General features: G+C 31.3%; 1 long non-coding RNA gene and 1 pseudogene across 3 annotated transcripts; one reads left to right on the top strand and one right to left on the bottom strand.

The window, feature by feature from the left end:
• The first annotated feature begins 324 nt into the window (after positions 1-324).
• On the top strand, positions 325-2,024 carry LOC121210996 (G-type lectin S-receptor-like serine/threonine-protein kinase At1g34300; annotated as a pseudogene).
• A 4,223-nt stretch (positions 2,025-6,247) lies between these two features.
• Positions 6,248-10,257, bottom strand: LOC121210997 (uncharacterized). 3 transcript variants are annotated; one of them, XR_005906348.1, is made up of 5 exons: positions 9,892-10,257; positions 9,420-9,551; positions 8,673-8,790; positions 8,495-8,592; positions 6,248-6,838 (listed from the first exon to the last, which is right to left on the bottom strand). It is a non-coding gene; the product is annotated as an uncharacterized lncRNA (long non-coding RNA). The 3 variants fall into 3 exon arrangements; XR_005906346.1 differs by having other exon boundaries at positions 8,673-9,073; positions 9,892-10,235; XR_005906347.1 differs by having other exon boundaries at positions 8,673-9,551; positions 9,892-10,235.
• Positions 10,258-18,929: the final 8,672 nt, after the last annotated feature.

Genomic DNA, 18,929 nt, shown 5'->3' on the forward strand with positions numbered 1-18,929 from the left:
GCAATTGTTCTCTCTCCCTATTTGTAAACTTTCACTTGTATTTTTGGAGTGAAATATATTTGGTAGTGCCCGAGGACGTAGGCAAAATTTGCTGAACCTCGTTAAAATTCTAGTGTTCTTTATTTTTGTTCTGCATATTTTGCAAGTGTCATTGTAGTGATTTATTGTGCTATTAAATTACGATAGAGGGATATTCTGGCTAGGAAAGATCTGGTATGTAAGCGATCCTCGTGATCCACCTCTCTTTCCTGGGAATTGAACTTAGTGTGATTTTTCAGTACAATAATTTTACTCTTTCACACGTTTCCGCGCAACATTTACGAAGACTGAAATTGGATTCCGATGGAAATATCAGGATTTACAGCTTTGATTTGAGATCCGGTGAGTGGGAAATCGTCTGGTTAGCCGTTCAAGAAATCTGCACCGTTCATGGAACTTGCGGGCCTAACGCTATTTGTATGAAGGATGCAACGAACTCGGATTCAACATCTTGCGTATGCCCGCCGAGATTCAAGAAAAAATCGGGTGATAATTCTTCATGCGAGATCAAAATCCCGCTGGGGGAAAACACCAAGTTTCTTCGGCTGGATTACGTTAATTTCTCTGGCGGCGCAGATCAAAGTAATCTCAAGGTTCAAAATTTCTCCATGTGTCAATCCAGATGCTTGGCAAATCCAAATTGTTTGGGATTTGCGTTCAAACTTGATGGACACGGCTACTGTGTACTCCAGATTGATCGGTTGTTGTTCGGGTATTGGTCTCCAGGGACGGAGGCCGCATTCTACTTGCGCGTCGATAAATCCGAGACAGAACAATCCGAGTTCAGAGGCATGACGAGCTTGTTAGAAACAACATGTCCCGTTACTATAAGCCTTCCTTTACCGCCTGAAGAATCCGATACAACGACGAGGAATTTAGTGATAATATGTACCCTTTTCGCTGCTGAGCTTATTTCTGGGATTTTTTTCTTTTGGGGGTTCCTCAGAAAGTACATCAAGTATCGAGACATGGCTCGAACGGTCGGACTCGAGTTCTTGCCTGCAGGCGGGCCTAAACGATTCACCTACGCTGAGCTGAAAGCGGCGACAAATGACTTCTCGAATCTTATTGGGAAAGGAGGGTTTGGCGATGTTTATAAAGGGGAATTACCTGATCACCGCGTTGTTGCGGTGAAGTGCTTGAAGAATGTGGCCGGTGGGGATGGGGAGTTTTGGGCAGAGGTTACCATCATCGCTCGAATGCACCATCTAAACCTGGTCAGGTTGTGGGGTTTTTGTGCCGAGAAAGGCCAACGAATCTTGGTGTATGAGTTTGTCCCAAATGGTTCACTCGATAAGTACCTCTTTCGATCCACTCCAGTCCCCTCTAATGAATCGTTGGCCCAAGTCCTCAATGCCCCTATTCTTGATTGAAACATCCGATACAGGATCGCCCTCGGGGTGGCAAGATCGGTTGCATATTTACATGAAGAATGCTTAGAATGGGTGTTACATTGCGACATAAAGCCCGAAAACATACTTTTGGGGGATGATTTTTGCCTCAAGATATCTGATTTCGGGCTAGCAAAGCTGCGAAAAAAGGAGGACATGATTAGTATGTCACGTATAAGGGGGACTCGAGGTTATATGGCACCAGAGTGGGTGAAAATGGATCCAATAACACCGAAAGCAGACGTTTATAGCTTTGGGATGGTGTTGCTAGAGCCGGTGAGTGGGGCTCGAAACTTTGATATGCAAGACTCATTGTTGGATAATAGTGAAGACTGGTATTTCCCAAGGTGGGCATTCGACAAAGTGTTTAAAGAAATGAAAGTGGAAGACATTTTGGACCGTCAAATTAAGCATTGTTTCGACAATCGAATGCATTTGGAATTGGTGGATCGGATGGTAAAGACGGCTCTTTGGTGCCTACAAGATAGGCCAGAGGCGAGACCATCAATAGAGAAGGTTGCTAAGATGTTGGAAGGGACTGTGGAAATTACGGAACCTAGAAAACCCACAATCTTTTACTTGGTAGACGAGTGAGACTTCAGGTTTCTTTTTTAAAGAGTATTCGTCTCCCACATCTAAAGCTATAGTAGGTCGATATCAAAATCTTAAAATAATATATATTTAATTGTTAATATTTGTATCTGCTCTAAATTTATTGTGGATAATAACTAGAATATATATTAAATCTTAAAATAATAGATATTTGTATCTTGTACATACTCATATATGTGTATAGGGATATATTCCTCAAAAATTCTCAAAAAAACAAAAATCAATATATCCCTCTTGAAAATATACTTATATTCAGGGGTGAAATTCAAAAATTTTTTAGGGGGTCAAAATTAAATTTCAATTTTTACGATAATAAAAATGTAATTTCATAATTTAAAAAACCTATACCTTTATAATCTTTAAAGGATTAAATTGAATTTTTATTCTTTTTAGAAAGAGCTAAAGTGCAAATTTATTTTTATTAATTTAAAATTTTAAAAAATTTAAAGAGCCTAAATAAATATTTTTTCATTTTAGGACGTTGGCCCCTGTCAACCACCATTGGCTATGCCCCTGCATTTATTTAATATTTACACTTAACTATAAGTATTAAACTAAGCTTTGACAATAAATTCAAGTATTAAATTGAGACTAAAAAAATTATATATCAAGTTAAAGATTGAAACTAAATTAAGAAAGGGTAAACTATTAAAATAATCACTTTTATTTATCTTAGGTTATATTTTAGTTATTTATATTTGAAATGTTATGTTTTAGTGACTTACATTAACGTGCTGTAATAATGTAGTCACTGAGTCGTTAATTGCCATTAACAATATAACGGTAACCTGACATGGCCCATTAAATCATAATTTCAAATAAAAATTTTAGGTTAAATTTTATAATTAGTCCCCATATTTTTCCGTTTTGATTAATTTACTTTTTTTCTTTTATGTTCTTTTTAACTTTTCTTTATTTTCCATTCTCTTCTACTTCTCTCCCTATTTTTCTCCCTTCTCTATATCTTTTAAGGTAGTTGTTTTTATGTTTTCCATTTGTTAAAACTTTTTTATATTTATGGAAAACATAAAGAAAGTAAGTTAAAAGAAATGGAGAAGGGAGGAAAATAGAGAGAGAAGGAGAGGAGAATAGAAAATAAAGAAAAAAAGAGAAGAAAGTTCAAAGAATATAAAAGAAAAAAAATTAAATTGTTCAAAACGAAAAAAATATAGGGACAAATTGTATAATTTAATTTTTTTTTTGTGAAAAGATGATTTAACGTGCCACGTTAGTGTATCATTATACTGTTAACGGCAATTAACGCTCAGTTACTAAAATGTTACAACATAATAACATAAGTGACTAAAACATGAAATTTCAAACATAAGTGACTAAAATGTAATATTGGACAAATAAAAATGATTATTTTAATAGTTTAGCATTAAGAAAAACCAAATAATAAGTTAACGAGAATGCAGTGTAGTAGAAGATAAATTTGAATTTTATTGGAATAAATACATAAAAGTATTAAATAGGGCAAACTTGTTCACATTCAGAGTTCATCAAAACATCCCAAATCATACAACAATAACATACACGAGGGCCTGCGCATTCTTCTATACGACATGTTATTAATGTTATATTCACACCTTCCTTTTTCTTCCCATTCAAACCACCAACTCTTCTGTTCTTGCCTAAAACATTTTAAAAATATAAATAAAACCCAATAATAAATAAAATTAGACATCATAAATTTATTTTAAACTTCATATAAAAATTTATTTTATAAATTCATCTTTTGAAACAAATTCGAAAATGATAATAAAATATATGAAAAAGAACATACATTCGTAAAGATTCGAGTTGTCAACAAATATAATGCATAAAAGAATGAGATAACTTGAAAGAAATTTGGTATTTGCCATTATATGAAATGAAATTTTGATAGTATTCATGTTGAGAATTTAGGGTCTTCGTTTTTTCTAGTAGCGGAGTTAATGGGGTTGGCAAGGGTCTTGGCCTTTCTAAAATAAAAAAATTTTCATTTAAACCTTTTATAATTTATAAAATTTTAAATTATTAATGATAAAATTACACTTTAGTCCCAAAAAATGATAAAAATTTAATTTAATATTTTAAAAATTATAAAGATATAGACTATTAAAATGGTGAAATTGCATTTTTATTATCATAAAAATATACAATTTAATTCTGATCCTCCAAAAACTTTTCTACCTTTGCCACTAGTTTTTTGCTTAAAGTGAATATGATTTTTCACTAATATGGAAGAATTATTGTATTCGAATGTGCTTAAGATGTTGGGTTTATTCATATGGCACTTAATCTTTTAAGGGTTTTTTGAAATGGGGAATATGAATTTTTACTAATAAGAAAAAATTAACGTATTAAGATCTTTTGAACCTTTTTAAGGGTTTTTAGTTTTCACCCATCTATACTATTATTTAAATTTTTTATTGAGTTGGTGTTATCGAATTTTAATTTAGTTAAAGAAATTATGAAAATACCATTTGATTATAAATAAATTATATCATTTTAAGGGTACTTTTGTCTTTTTATTATTTTAATAAAATCAATAGATATATCCCAAAACTATACATGAATTATGGTTTAATGTGTAATTGTATACATGAACTTTGATTTTGGACAATTTTATACAAGAAATTTTGATTTGATTTAATTCTTGTAAATTATTAATACAATTATTGATATAACATCATTATTATTAGCTTTGAATATTACATTTCATTAATTATTGTATATTAGTTTTAAACTGTGTTCTAAATAAGTAGTTTCCATGTGCATACGTTGTGATAGAATTTCTAGTACTTTTTTTAAGATCTTAGTTTATATATAGCTTTGGATTAATTATTTTGAATCTAAATTTCTTCGTCAATATGAAAAAATTAAAGGCATAATGTCAAATTTAGCTCTTAATGTTTATATCTTTTGTCAATTGGATCATTATTTTTTCTTTTGGAGCTAAATTTGGTTGTTGATATTTCCAAAAGAGTTAAATTGCTTTTTAACAGAAATGTTGACTAAAATATTAAATTTTTAACGATGTTGGCATGACACCAGCGTGGCAAATACTTTATACTAGCATAATACTATTTGTCTTACATATATTATGCCAACAAATAATTTAAAATTTATAAAAGAAATATATTCAAAAATTATAACTATAAATTATAAAAATTCAAAAAATGTTAGCATGGAGTACATGTGGATTGTCATGTAGACTAAAATGTTCAAAAATTTAAAGTTTTAGTTAGTATTTTTGTTAAAAAAACTCTCAATTTAACTATTTTTAAAAATTTATGATTAAATTTGACTCTTTTTAAAATGTAGAGTGCCAACTTTAACTTAAAAAAATAATAAAGGTAAAATTGATAAAATATATAAACATTAAGGCTAAATTTGATATTATGTCAAAATTAAATTCTTATATATGTATAACACTTTTTTTCGAAAGCGGAATTTTGATTATTTTGAAGTTGAAAATTAATCGAACAGCTGAATATATTTAATATAATTGTACTTTTAATGAATGTAAATCTTTTAATAGATATGAAACCTCTAAATATTGTTTAACGGTTGAAAGTTTTTTATGTTAAACAACTATAAATAGTTAGAACTTTTTAATTTACTACAAAATTTACGTACATGATCTTAATAACTAGAAAATGAAATGTGATTATTAGATTATTAAAATATTAATCATACAAAAAATGCATGTAAATATATGCATACTTTATACCTATATAAATGAATTCCTTCCCTATATATGCATATATTATAGCACATAAGCATATAAATTACTCCGTCAACCAAATATGTGAAAATTATAATTATTTATAATTACAAGAAAGTGTAATTACTATACAAATAACCCTTAATCTTAATTTTAATTTTAACCCACTGCAACAGATTTAACTTTTAGCGGCGTTTTTTAGGCCTTTAGAGGCGCTTTTAAGTGCCACTAGAACTATTTGCGGCGTTTTTACAAGCGCCGCTAAAGAGCATGACCTTTAGTGGCTCTTTAGCCACAAACGCCGCTAAAGAACATAACCTTTAACGGTATTTCTCCCACAAACGCCGCTAAAGAACATGGCCTTTAGTGGCGCTTTCTCCACAAACGTCGCTAAAGGTCATGAAATTAAAAAAATATATATTATAAGATATTATAAAGGTCATGAAAAATATAAAAAAATTAAAATTAATTATCAAAATATTGAGAAGAATAATAATATTCAAGTTATAAATATATATCCCATCAAACAAAAAGTTGATCAAGAACAATCAAACAAAATACCGCACTTATCATACTACACCAAAAATCTAACAAAATACAAATAGAACAAAATAATGATAGAATGCACACTTTAAGATCAGCAGTTAGCTCAAACAAGTCGTCACTATGCATGAATTCAGCTAATCTTGGACCATGCATCCAACAAAAACTCAAACCTGCAACAATGGTGTTTGAGATGAACCGGTCTCTGGCCTCCAAGGTGGAGCAAAAGTTGTAGGGGCTTGGCAGTTGAGTGGATGTACTAGCAACAGACAAATTTTCTGTTCCAAGGGCACCACTAACTTCCGTTTGATTGTAATAATCAACCCATTGCTTGTAATGCTGCTGATAATGCAAAGAATTTGCACCTGCATTACCAACGGCATAAGTCCCACTTGAATCTTGAGTATAGTTTGAACACTGCTAAGTAGTATAATTTGCATAATTACTCCCATTCCATGTGGTAGTCTGATGAGTGTAACTACTGCTTGGGTAAGCTCCAGCTGTCTGATAATCACCAGGATTGTAGTAATTGCTTGAATAACTTGTAGGCCCAAAAGTTAATGAATGACATATGAAGGCAAGAACCAACCAAAATAACAGAATTAGATTCCAGTTATTATGAAAGTAGATAACTTATCTAAGATAAGGTTCTTCTAAATTCAGAACCCTAAGTCAGATTAATAATAAAATATGCAATTAACAAGTCAACATTAACGCCACATATAACATCAAATTGCACAGCTTAATATACTCAATACATTAGCATAAATAACATCACATTGAACAATGAATTTAACACATTCGAATAGATCAATTTTAAGCCCACTAACGGTTAATTTAGCATGTGAACAACATATAAATGTTTTGCATTTACAGCATGGTTTAATCAACTTCAAGCAACAAATTAAATGCTGTAAATTTCCAGCATTCAAAATCATATATGGACAACATTAATATGACATTTTCGAGCACCTTAAAGACAGATTTGGAAAATTTGAAGAACCATTTGAACAACCACATTCGAACATCTTAAAGACAACTAAATTTTGTCTTGTTTTGGACAACCTTACAGGTTAGCAAGGCATGTATTAAACCACGCCTAACATGTTTATTTCATCATGCTTTGAACAACAATAAACAACCATTAGGCATTATATTAAATCAACTCTTTGACACATTCGAACAACTTAAAATACATCATTCGAATATCATAAATCACAACTTTCAGACACCATAAATTGCAACATTTAACACCTAAATTTTCAGCTTACTAACATCATAAATTCGTATCTATTTGGACATCATTAGTTAACATTTAACAATTCGTATCCATTTGAATTGATTCTTATGCCAAATGTGAGTGGATTAGTAGAATATTTGGTGTCTATATACCCTTTAAAATTCTGCTTCATGCCATCAAGTTGTCGCTTCTTCATTTCCTTAACCATTTCAACCTCTGCTCCTTACTTATCACAATGTTAATTTTCAATGTGTTTCATAACATAGACTCGTATAAACATTTACATGTGATTTTAACTGTTTTTTTAATTCATTAAATATACATTTACAATTTAAAAAAAAATCCACTAATATTAATTTAATTTATACTAAATGTTTTTATTTTGAAAGAAATAATTAAAAATAAAAAATAATATTTTAAAAATAATGAAAGTAAGAAAAAGGTGAAAAATAGTCAATAGTGAAATATTAAATGATTAGATAAAATAAATAAAGCATAAAATTAATTTATAAAATTAAAATAATTGAATAGTTTGCCAATTGCAGCAAGATTTATCAAATAAAAAAGGCATTCATGTTATACTTTAAATTTTATGTTTTGCTATTAAAAAAAAAAAGCTCAGCTCAAACCCATTTTCCAAGAATGTAACCAGACAGAATTTAGAGAAGAGGATATCAAATATGTGATAAAATCAAATGCATGGTCATACATTTCAACAGAAGGAAATCATTTTAAATGATTATGTATATTACTATTGGACCATCAATAATTAAAGGCAACAAAGTTATGACCTTGCTAAACGTGTTAACTGAGCCTCATGAAGAATAACATCCCCAATAATAAAAGAACCAACTAAAAGAACATACAGCTTTTTGTTGAATCAATACTGTAAAATCTATGAGGTAACTTTGTACTTGATAATGTGAAGAGAAAAAAGAAAGAGTTTGACCCACGTACCTTGTTATCTTTTGCACCATGTGAACTGCTATTAATTTTTGGCCTGAAAGCATTTAGACTGCTCTTCAAAGTTGCTCCAACAGAATCTTGTCTCACAGCTTCATACTCAACATTGTTATAACAATTAACACAATTGCACTCATCACAATACATGCCAGATGCAAAGCATTCACAGTACCTGACCAAGGCATTGCAATAGTACTGAGCCTCATGAAGAATAAGAAATGGCATCTTATATCATCAGTCATGTTGACTACATTTCAAACGCAAAAAATGGCTCAATCCAAAGTATGCACCTGTAAGCCAAAGTCAGGCTAGTAAGGAAATCACTTATACGACACTCAAAGCCACATATGTCAAAGCACATTAACTGATCTTTTTGAGTTATAATATGGAAAGATAAATTTTTAATAATGCCACCATAAAGCAAGAATAAGAGTTTGTTTCAACAAAAGAGAAATAAAACATTGTTGCTAATAACCGGATAGAACAAAAAAAAACAGAACAGCATAACTGCACAGGCTCAGGAGCAAGAGGGAATTAAAGGAACTAACCTCCATATCTAAGAATATCCTTTTGCTGAAAAGAATATCAAGCAATAAATGCATCACCAAGTACATATGTATGAGAAAATGAAAATAATATTCCATAGTTAACTCATATCAAGAAAAACTAGAGGTTTCACAATAAAATGGAATGCTTCTGTTATTTATCAGAACTATTCTCATTTTTAAGCTCAAACTTATACATTTATTCAATTATGTAATTAAAACAGCAATCTTATATAAAAATAATAATATAATATTTAATAAATATTCATAAAAATGAATAAAATATGTAATTACGTATTAAATTAAATGAAATAAGCCGACACTTGGAAGTGCAGAACATAGAGATATAAATATAAATCTCAAGGATTTCAAACCTCAAAAACAAGCTCTAATTGCTTCCTTGGAGTTCTTTTAACAGTTTCACGTTGTTGTTTTGCACCATGTGTCCGCATGACATATGATGGTAAAAACAAATAAGCACCTTGGTCATACGTGCCAATATTCATCTAAATGATCAATATTCATTGCATTAGCAAAAACTAATAATAGGAGTAAACGCAAGAACATGGTAGAGTACCATTTATCATCTGCTTTGCACCTAAAACAGTCTGAAATTTAGCTAATTCGAGTAAAGCCCCTCCCCATTTGGTTAAATTCTACAACCATTTTTAACCGATAATAGGAAACGCCGCACGATTTCTTTAAAAAAAACTCAAACCAAAGAAGAAAATAAGAATAAAATAATTAAAACCTCATTGCTATTAAAATCGATCAACAGAGGAAAGTAACTGCAAACAAAGAAACAAATTATAAAAAAATTGAAAGGAAAAGAAATAAAGAAGGAACCTCAGCATCAAGAGGGTCCTAGGCGTAGTTGACTTCAGAGGTTTTATAAGTGTGTTCTGCGACTAAAAGGAGATCGAAGTCGACTTGAGAAACCTCCATTTCCGTGATTGTTTTCTTCTGTTAGTTTAGAAAGTGAGGGAAGAGTGTAGCCGCTAAGGTTTTTTCTTTTTCTATTGGAGAAATGAAATAGAGAAGGTAACATAAACTCCATTGCTTCTTTGATCATTGCTTCTACTAATTTCAGGTGAAGTTTTAGGATTTCTTTGGGGAGGGGGGAGGGAACCGATTTTCTGAAAAAGAAAGGAGGGAAAAAAAAGAGATTTCATGTCGAATTTTGGGATTTGGGGGGGGGGGAAGGGGGGAACTGATTTTGGGAAAAAGTCTTAAGGCATTTTAGGGTAAAAAAACGGTGCCGTTTTGTGTAATATTTTTTGCGGTATTTTTATAAAAACGCCGCTATTGCTTACCTTTTGTGGCCTTTTTTTTTTAAAACGCCGCAAATAGTCATTTTCCTTTACACAAAATAGAGTCGTTTTGCTCCACTAAAAATCCCTTATTTTGTTTTAATATATATAAACTTTATCGTTATCTCTTAAATAATTTAAACTATATTGATAATTTTAATATATTAAAATAAATATTATCTTCTTTACAATTATATAAGAAATTAATTAATATATAAATTTAAAAAATCAGTCATATACCCAAAAAAACTTTAAAATTATTTTTGACATGTATTTTTCTATGATTTTACTTTCAAAATTTTTTCAGTAAAATCCAAATGTTGTTTCAATTTTCTAACAATAAACCCTAAACTTTAAACCCCAAACCATAAACCTACACCCTAAACCCTAAATATATATTACAAGGGATAAAAGTTATTAAAAAAGAACCTTATTGCTTACCTAAACCTTAAAATAATTTGATTTTTTGTTATTTTATCAAAAACCCTAACCCTTAAACCTTAATAGCCTAACCCCTAAAACCATGAACAGTACTACGACCCTAACTATAAAACAAAAAACCACAAACTCTAAACCATAAACCCTAAATTAAAAACTCTAAACCTAAAATAATAAACATTATACCATAAACCTTAAACTCTTAAAACATAGACATTAAACCTTAAATCTTAAATTATAAACCTTAAACCCTAAATAATCCCTTAAACTCTAAACCATAAAACATACACCATAAACCCTTAACCCCAACCCTCAAACCATAATTAAATATTTAATTATATGTATACACCTAAATTTTGATAGAGATACATCTCAGAATTATATATGAATTTCGGTTTAATGTGTAATTGTAGACGTGAAATTCTAATTGTGGTTTAAATGTATAGTTGAAACTTTAATTTTGATTTAATCATACACATTTTAAAAAATAAATACATCGATATATTTTTATATTGAATAAATATAAATATTTATGTATGTAATATATAAATATAAAATGATGTTATATCAATAATTGTGTTGTTCATAATTTATGCTTTTGGGATTTAACCCATTGCACACTGAACCATTGTTCATGTATGCTTTTGGGATTTAACCCATTTTGACATATATATTTTTAAAATAATAATTTATTATTTATCTTATTTAGATTTATATTATAAAAAAATCCACACACAAGTAGTTCACCATATTCACCCTTAAACCCCTAAACCCCAAACCCTAAACACTAAACCCTAAACCATAAGGCATAAACTAAATTGATTTTTTGCGGCGTTTTTCAAAAAGCGCTGCTAATGCTCGATCTATAGCGGCGTTTTTCAAAAAGCGCCGCTAATTCCACTAAAGGTCACATAAAACGATGGCGTTGTGTAACACCCCTCACCCGTATCCAACACCGAGATAGGGTTCGAGGCGTTACCAGACTTAAACATTCACAACATGCAAAACCGGGCCACAAAATTATCACCAAAAATTAAACATCTCGGACACATGCATATCGTCTCTTATATAGGTCTTCGAAACCTATAACATATATTGAGGTGGTTTGGGACTAAACCAAGAACTTTGAAAATCTTTGGCCAACTTAACTAAATTTTCTTACTTCGGAGAGTCACACGCCCGTGTGGATTGGGCCGTGTGGTCACACACGTCCGTGTGGCTTGGGACACGCCTGTGTCCTGTGCCCATGGAGCTCTCTGTCCATTTGGCCATGAACAAGTTAGGGTCACACGGCCAAGGCACACGCCCGTGTGCTTAAGCCGTGTGTCACACATGGCCTAGACACACGCCCATGTATCTACCCGTGTGGACAATTTCAAGGCTATTTTCCAAGCCAATTGTCACCCTTAATTACCTACATACACTTATACATTTCATAGAAATTGACATGGCATATTTGAGTAATTATATATATCCACAATCAAGACACAAGCATGGCATTCTCATAACAACACATAACACATTACCAACCATGCATGGCAAATAAGCATATGCACATCACCAATATCAGACATAACATGAATAGCTAGATTTATAAGTCAGAATCATTAGCTCACTAAAGACCAATATATTTGGCCAAATTATAATAACACATGTTATAAAACTAGGTCCCTATACATGCCACTCACTTGATAATTCTAGCATATTTGTTTATACTTTCAAAGTGTTGGCTTGATAGTGTGATGCTGCCTCCGACGATCTCCAACCCTGAGCTAACCTGACAACACTAAAAGAAATTGAAAGGAGGGGGTAGGTTTTACGCTTAGTAAGCTCGCATGAAAATAATAAGCAATTTACTAACATGCTTTCCATAGTAAAACTATCCCAATTGTACATTTACACATGTTCTGGTTAAGCTGTTTTCTTGAGTCACAGACACTAAATTATTTATATCTGGAGCTACGAAAATTCAAATTAAGATCCGTAAATTTTCCCAGAAACTAGACTCATATATCTTCCCACCATAAAATTTTTAGAATTTTTGGCCAACAAATAAGTACATTTTATTATTTAAAGTATACCCTATTTTTCTATTTGACAGCTTCGACCTTTCTTCACTAAAATTTAATTATCTCATAGTACGAGACTCAGATAATGTTCCTGTCTCTTTATCCTGAAAGTAGACTCATTAAGTATTTCATTCATATGAATCTCAACTCATAATCATTTTTGTACAATTTCTACTGATTTTCCAAAATTGAGACAGGGGATTTTGGAATCACTCCGACTCTGTCTCACAAGAATTCAAATATCTCATGATACAAAATTCTTTTACTTTCACCGTTTCCTTTATGTGAAACTAGGCTCATTAAAATTTAATTTCATATTTTATTAAGCTTCAAATTCAATTTCCACTATTTTTAATGGATTTTCAAATTTGGACCAATGTTGCTATCCAAATTTGTTTTGGTACAATATAATGATCACTATCATAAGATCATTTCCAACTATCATGAACTTACCATTTCATGGATCCCTTACTCATTTTTCAAAATGGAGCTCAATAATAATAATGATAACATTACTTACATTTCTTTTTCCATACGTTACATTTACGACTTACCAACTTGTCCATTCAAGGAACGACTTATGGATTTGAGTACATCGTGATCTGAAGCCCCAAGTCTAGCTGAAGCACACAAGTGTTAAAAGGAAGCCCGAAGGCTAACTGAAACAAACAAGTGCTAAACGGAAGCCCGAAGGCTAGCTGAAGCTCATCAGAGCTGAACTGAAACCCCAAAAGGGTTAACTGAAACTCATATGAGTTAACGGAAGCTCGTAAGAGCTAAACGGAAAGCAAACACGAGAATTCACAACAAATTCTGAATCTTGGTTTACTTGGGTAATTTACCGTCAATTCATCTTTTTCACTGAATGATCGTACTCATTTCCTGTGTTCAATTCCTCCGAAATACTCAGTTTAATTTCGTAACTTTTGTACATAATTTACTTATTTTCGATAATTAACATACATAAATATTAATCACTATTCATAAAATAATATTTAAATTTAATAATTTAACTGTACGAACTTACCTTGGATCTAGAAATGGCAATTTACCATTCTAGTTCATAACCTTGTATTTTCCCGATTTAAGCCCAAATCTCGATTTCCTTGATCTATAATATCACATTTACCCTAATAATTAGTCACATTATTCATATGGGTCTAAAAATCATATTTTTACAAATTTTTATTTTGACCCCTAAACTTTTGCTTATTTTCATTTTTGCCCCAAGGTTCGGAAATTAAACTTCTTCCTATTTTATTATGTTTTATGACATTCTGATAATTTTTCCCTTCTATGGAAACATCAAATTCTCACTTTAACATGTACTTATGAACATTAGGTATTTTTATCGATTATGTCGTTTTACTCGTTTTCACGTAAAATCGCTTAGCAAAAGTTGTTTAACACAATTTCAAGCTTCATATTCTACCATTAAACATCAAAATACATGCATATCATTCATGGGTAAATTTTTAAACATAAATAGTAACTCAAAATAATGTTAGAAATGAGCAAATCATGTTACCGGGATTTTAAAAATACATAGAACATTAAAAACGGAGCTCAAAATTAATTACTATTAAGCTTGGAAGCTTGGCCAAACCCTAACCATAGCTGCTCTTGGTACACTCTGCTGTAGCAAGAAGAAAGGGACACATTTGGGGTTTAAAATTTGTCTTTTAATTCATTTTACCCCTAAATGACCAAAATGCCCTTTTTACTATTCTTTCAAATTTTACCCAACCAAGGCCATTTTTATCCAACAGGTTATACGATGGTTTAATTATCATTTAAGGACCTTCCATTTAAAATTTAATGACAATTAGACACCTCTAACATATAAAACTCAACTTTTGCACTTTTTACAGTTTAGTCCTTTTTACTAAATTGATTGCCCAAACGTCGAAATTTTCGAACGAAATTTTCATGAAATCATTCTGTGAAATCGTAGACCATACAAATATAATAAAAATGAAATTTTCCTCATCGAATTTGTGGTCCCAAAACCACTGTTCCGACTAAGCCCAAAATCGGGATATTACACATTGTGCTTAATTTTTTCGTTGCGTTTTTTAGAAAGCGCTATTAATGGTCAACCTATAGCGGCGTTTTTCAAAAAGCACCGCTAATGCTCGATCTATAGCGGCGTTTTTCAAAAAGCGCCGCTGATGCTTGATTTATAACGGCATTTTTCAAAAAATGCCGCTAATGCTTAATCTATAGTGGCGTTTTTGGTCCTAGCGCCGCTAAAAACCTATTTTGTTGTAGTGACCTCAAGCTAAACAATGGTGTAATACTAATATATGAATGAGAAAGAATACAAAATTATAATAGTTTTCATATTTACCAAACATTTTCTACTATTTATATAAAGTAAAAAATGCTAAATATTATAAATTAAAAAATTTATAAAAATATTGTCAATTAATAGAAAATGATAAATATGAATTTATTTATCCATTTCATGAATTTATTGAAATTAATACGAAATAAATGAGATTATTAATAAGAACAAATCTTTTCAGATCAACCTGTACATTAAAACATCTGAAATCAAGTTTTGCATTACAACAATAGCAATTATGTAACCCATTGCAAAACAATCTATGGCATGAGGACAATGTTATCGCATCGGTCTGAATTTTCTTCCCATTTTCTTCAAACCAATCTATATCATTTTTGGTACCTACAAGTTTTCTGGTTTTACTTACAAAATTAAACATCCAATATATAATTATTTTTCTAATGAAATAAAAAAATATAATACAGATATATATATTTTTATTTTTTATTGAGGAGTAAGAAATGTGATTTTCTAGTTAATTTGAACCTGAAACCTCATATAAATTATGCCAATCACATATATACTTATATTCGTAAAGATTTAAGTTTTCAGCGAAGATAATAGATAAGAGAATTAGACAAATAGAAAAGAACTTGAAATTTGCCATTATATCAATAGACGAAAGGATGGTATGATTCAAATTGAGAATTTGGGTTTTCATATATATGTGTCTTAAGTTTATTATTTTTTATTCTAAAGTCGAAATTTTTACCAATATGGAAACAAATACTTTTAAGATTTCGTGTTTCCAATTGCATTAATTATTTCGGACTTGGACTTTTCATTCATATAGAAGCATTAACTATTGCATTAATTATTTCGGACTTGGACTTTTCATTCATATAGAAGCATTAACTTATTCTTTCCTTTTTAAAGATAAAATCTTTTTGAGGATGTTTGTTCTAATTTTTTTTCCTATAAAGTGAAGCTTGTAAATACATATAACTCTTTAGTTATTAGTTTAAATATGAAGGTTTGAACAATATTTGAAGGGTTTGAACAAAAATAAAACTTAAAAATAGGTTTAGATAATAATATTAAATCTATTTAAAATATGGGTTGAATTTTACTTCAATAATCAAGGCTCAAGTTTTTCCATATTCATTTTTTTTATAATATGTTGAATAAGTTATTGCCCTTTTTTCTCTATCGTCTTGCTATCCCAAGGAGTGCTGCTATCGTCGATTTTGTTGGCTTCTTTAATTGCGGTGGGAGACGTTTGATTCTTTTCATCTCATTTTCTTCACTGTATAGGTCACTGTTCTTTTTTTGTTCTTGTTTCCCGTCTTTCGCCCAGTTCAGTTTGTGGAATAGTTACTTTTTGTTAGGATATTATTATGTGATATTATCTTCTAAAAATTTGATTTCTAATGGATATTAAATAATATTATCTCTTAGCAATTTGATTCTTAATAGGATATTATATGATATTATTATGGAATATTATCTTTTTTTTTCTTTCATCATTCTAAATGGGCAGTGAGACTTCTCCTCCTCCTCCACCTAACTCTCCATTTTTCTTGGATCCTCAAGATTGACCTGATGACTTTATTACTCCTATTCGATTAAAACTCGACAATTTCAATGATTAGGGTTATGCTATTCATGTCGCTCTATCTTCTCGACACAAATTTGGATTTTTTGACAGTACCATTATAGATCTTGTTCCCTCTCACTCGAAGGATGATTGGGTTACCACCCATTGTATGCTCGTGTCTTGGATTCTCAATACTATCGATTCGAAGGTAAGATCAATGCTTTCCAATTATGATAATGTGAAAACGTTGTGGGATGATTTACATGAATGTTATTTCGTTGTCAATGGTCCACATATTTAATAATTAAAAGAAGATATTAGTCATTGTGAGCAAACCAATATGAGAGTTTCAATTTATTTCAGTAAATTAAAGGTTTTGTGCGATGAATTAGATAATCATGAACCTTTGATTTGTTGCAAGTGTGGATAATGTTTAGGGAAGGCACATGGACAACGTCGTGAGCATGACCGGTTTCATCAAATTTATTCTTAGTCTCTTTTCTGATTATTATGCCCAGAATAGATCTACATTGCTTTCCCAAGATCCTTTGCCTTCCTTGAATCGGACATTCCAACAAATTACTCAGGAGGAACGTGTACACAACATTACACAGGTTAAGGAAAAGAAGCCCGAAATTCTGGGCTTTGCGGTGCATACGGAGAGTAGTAACAAAGGCCGGGCTGATCGTATTGATAAGTCGACCTTGTTGTGAACTTATTGATGTCACAAGGGGCATGAGGTGGTTACCTATTTTGACTTACATGGTCGCCCAAATTGGTGGCTCGAGAAATATAGGAAGCCGGAGATGAAAAGTGATGGCCACAGTGGCAAGACAAGTGTCGCATCTTCCACGCAACAAGTTTCTTGTGGCAAAGGCAGTGTGCAAGCCAACGCTACTACCATTGATACCAACCATAGAGCAACACCAGCACAGAACACAACAAGGGCAACACTTCCTAGTTTTACTGCTGAGCAATGGCAATCTCTTTTGGCGATGTTTGGTAATAAACAATCAACTTCCACTTGATGGAATGGTAAGTCCAAGAATAATTGGATTATTGATATTGGGTGTTCAAATCATGTTACGGGTGATCGTATGTGTTTGGTGAAATTCGGAAAAGCATGATGAACACATAATCAAGACGAACAAAATGAACTAAATTAAGAAAACCGAGCTAGAGGTTAGGGCATGATGCTCTAGCTAAACACATGGTGACGCCGGAGTGTCGAGGCATTGTTGCAATGTGCATCCACGTGAAATTCATTTTTTTTTGTATTTTTGTGATCAAAATAATCAAGTTGGTACACACTTTGATAATTTTATTCACCTTATTCATAAAACATTGGACTATCAACAGATCTTATCATGAATTAAGTAAGGAATGGCTGAAAAAGTGGACTGATAGGGGCTTCTCACTCTTCAAAGGTGTTGACAGGTTTGTTTGGAAGCATAATTGTTCGAGATTAATTTTTTTGTTAATAGTGCATATGAAGATTTATGGCAAACATACTATGGTAATAACATGACTCAAGGTTTTGGATTTAATTAGACTAAATTATGGAGCATAAAAATCCCTTTTAGGGTATGCGTGTTTATTTTGAAATGCTACAATAATTTCTTACCCTCGAGCATTAAATTGAGGAAGCGATCTATTTAGGTAAATGAAAGATATACACATATTACAAAGTGAAATTTGTGTACACGACAATCAGTCCAAAGACGTGCTATAACATTAAATGGATCGAATGACGAAGTCAGCCGCTAACCAGAGAATCTACTCTACTCTAGCTGCTCATGATTAAAATTTGTTTTGTTACCCAAAATTCCTCCAACCACCAAAAAAATAACCCCAATAGAACCGATAGTTTGTTAAAAGAAATTATGTGTAGAAGGTGATTTCTCCAAGGTTGTCACTTGCACCAATAGCATGTGAGATGTTGAAAAAATGAAAGGGATACGATAATATTTAGTCATTAAATTTAGTATTTTTCTCAATTTGATCCCTGAATTTTTTGTTGGTTCACATTAGCCCTTAAACTTGGCATTTTCTCTAGTTTTGGTTCATGTGATGATATGGTGCTCTAAGATTGTGCCACATCATCACATTAAAAATTATAATTTTTTCTAAAATATTTAGGTGATGTGATAGAATCTCAAAGTGTCACGACTAAAACTGAGAAA

Source organism: Gossypium hirsutum, chromosome A12, assembly GCF_007990345.1.
Source record: "Gossypium hirsutum isolate 1008001.06 chromosome A12, Gossypium_hirsutum_v2.1, whole genome shotgun sequence".
NCBI classification, from domain to species: domain Eukaryota; kingdom Viridiplantae; phylum Streptophyta; class Magnoliopsida; order Malvales; family Malvaceae; genus Gossypium; species Gossypium hirsutum.